We start from the raw sequence: 2,500 nt of genomic DNA, 5'->3' as shown, positions 1-2,500 counted from the left end.
TGATGTGCTACTCTTTGATTCATGGTCTTCCGTCAGGCTGCTGAAATCAACTAGTAGTGAGGCTAGGGCTTTTTAAAAACCGTCTGAAACTAAAACGCAAATAAATAAATCACTTTTTAAAAGAAAGAAAAAAAACGTTAACTAACTTTGTGAATGTCTTCTTAACTCGGTAATTCGTCCGAGACTGTTGTTGTTGTTCATTCGAATTCAGCCTCAAGCAGAACAGCCAAATGACTGACTGACTGACTGGGGTACGTTTTCATCAAGGACCAGATTACACGACCGGTATATGAGTCATCTCCCCCAGAGTATGACATGGTATACACACTCAACTACTCCTGTCCCTCCCCCAGAAGAAACACAGACCCAACAGTCTTCTGTACAGACAGTCTTCTGAGGCGAGGGACCAGAGCGAACACCACAGCTGTAGCAGCTAGCAGCTAACAGCTAAACAGCCTTGGCTTTGCAGTTCGTTTAGCATATTTCTGTCTCTCTCCCCACATTGTTTTGGTCCAACGAAAAGCTCACATTATTAGGGTTTTTATACCGTTACAATTTGCAGGTACAGCATTGGTGTAGTACATTCATAAGACTGTTCTTTACTCTCTTATTTACCCTCCTTAATATGCACGTATGATTCTGTTATCTTTGGTTATTGATAAAACACATCGCATTTATATTATATACTCCGCCTGGTAAGTTATTAATCTGTGCCTTGCTTCTTTTCTTCTGAGGTGTTTCTGTCATGAGGACATACTGTAGGCCTTCATACGACAGAGACAGGTTAAGGCAAGTCAGTGCTGAGCTAAATGACAATACTTTTGTGATTTGAAACGGTAAGATAACTTGACAATAAATAAATAATCCTTAAATACATAATTTATAAATAAATTCATGTAATCGAACGAATAGGAAACTCCTGAAAGTAGTGCGTGTGAGTGAGTGACGATGAGTGTGTGTGTGTGAGTGAGTGTGTGTGAGTGATAGTGTGTGTGTGTGTGTGTGGGTGTAGGTGTGTGTGTGTGTCTGAGAGAGAGTGAGTGATTGTGTGAGTGATAGTGTGTGAGAGAGTGTGAGTGTGTGTGTGTGTGTGTGTGTATGCTGTGTCAGATGTAGACAGGCTGTTCCTGGGCGGTCAGGAGGCGGTACATGGCTGCAGGCATCGTCTTCATGTGGATCTGCAGCAGAGAGACAGACAGACAGAACACATGTTGATTAGCAGCGAGACAGAGAGACAGACAGTACACATGGTGATCAGCAGAGAGACAGACAGTACACATGGTGATCAGCAGAGAGACAGACAGTACACATGCAGAGAGACAGACAGTACACATGCAGAGAGACAGACAGTACACATGCAGAGAGACAGACAGTACACATGCAGACAGACAGTACACATGGTGATCAGCAGAGAGACAGACAGTACACATGCAGAGAGACAGTACACATGGTGATTAGCAGAGAGACAGACAGTACACATGTAGATCAGCAGAGAGACAGACAGTACACATGTAGATCAGCAGAGAGACAGACAGTACACATGCAGAGAGACAGTACAGAGACACAGAGACACAGTACACATGTTGCATGATCTGACTGACACTGTATCACCCACACGACAACTCTCATATGAGGCACTGGAGATTAGAGATGAGAGATTTCCTGCATATATGTGTGAACAGTTTTCATGGCTGGGATAAATGACCTTAGAACACTCCGCTCAATGATCTGAATCATGACTCTGAGTGTGAATGATTTGACCTTTGACCCCGGTGGCAGACGGTATGTTAATGAGATGCTGCCTACCTCTCCCACTGCGTTGGACAGGATGTGGACGATCTTCTCATGCGGCGTGGCCACCACGCTCTGGCTGTTGATCTCGATGATGCGGTGACCGACGCGGACCCCCCCTCTCTCAGCGATGCCCCCCTCATCAGGCTGCAGATCTGTGGAGGGAGGGGGAGAGGGAGGGGGGGGGGAGGGGGAGAGGGAGAGGGAGAGGGAGGGGAGAGGGAGAGGGAGGGGGAGGGGGAGAGGGGGGGTCAGAAGGACCCTGACACAGCTGGTGCGAAGGCCAAAACTAATCTGCGTTAAATCACCAACTGCCAAAGAATTCCCGGAACACTCACCAACGAGAGTGCCAAGTGTCTCATGTGGTGTTTCCCTAGCAACAGTATGTTGATTGGCAACAAAGTGAAGGATCATCATTTGTGCATTTTTTGGCGAATTAAGTTACCCTTGGCACTACACTTTTTTTGTTTTTAAACTCAACACTCAAGTGTGGCAGCAATGCCGGCCACAAACACTGACAAACCATACTGTGACAAGAAAACCGTTTGTCTGTGTCCTATTGTCCTGATACCCACAATGCCGTTCTGCACGCTGAAGCCCAGCTGGTATCTGAGGTCCGGTCTGCGGATCAGCACCATGGTAACCGGGGGACACCGGACGATGTTTAACTTGATCCTGGCTTGGGCCTTCAGACCCTGGGGAGAGGAGG

At 46.8% G+C, this 2,500-nt stretch overlaps 1 protein-coding gene and 1 pseudogene across 2 annotated transcripts in view; one reads left to right on the top strand and one right to left on the bottom strand.

The window, feature by feature from the left end:
- The window catches only part of LOC308156862 (tight junction protein 2-like), a 24,987-nt gene extending 24,930 nt beyond the window's left edge, over positions 1–57 (top strand). Inside the window, 1 exon segment of the mRNA XM_080530309.1 lies at positions 1–57. This exon segment is cut by the window's left edge and continues 1,375 nt beyond it. The gene's annotated coding sequence lies outside the window, so the exon portion shown is untranslated.
- A 1,049-nt stretch (positions 58–1,106) lies between these two features.
- Positions 1,107–2,500, bottom strand: part of LOC308156330 — a 10,189-nt pseudogene continuing 8,795 nt past the window's right edge. Inside the window, exons 11-13 of the transcript in view lie at positions 2,367–2,486; positions 1,807–1,946; positions 1,107–1,178 (exon numbers count right to left, since the gene is read on the bottom strand). The product of the transcript in view is annotated as an uncharacterized misc_RNA (transcript). The remainder of the gene's footprint in view (positions 1,179–1,806; positions 1,947–2,366; positions 2,487–2,500) is intronic.

Source organism: Nansenia antarctica (assembly GCF_963989245.1).
Source record: "Nansenia antarctica genome assembly, chromosome: 4".
Lineage (NCBI taxonomy): Eukaryota > Metazoa > Chordata > Actinopteri > Argentiniformes > Microstomatidae > Nansenia > Nansenia antarctica.
The sequence above is the reverse complement of the archived record's forward strand: the minus strand, read 5'-3'. Positions and strand labels throughout refer to the sequence as shown.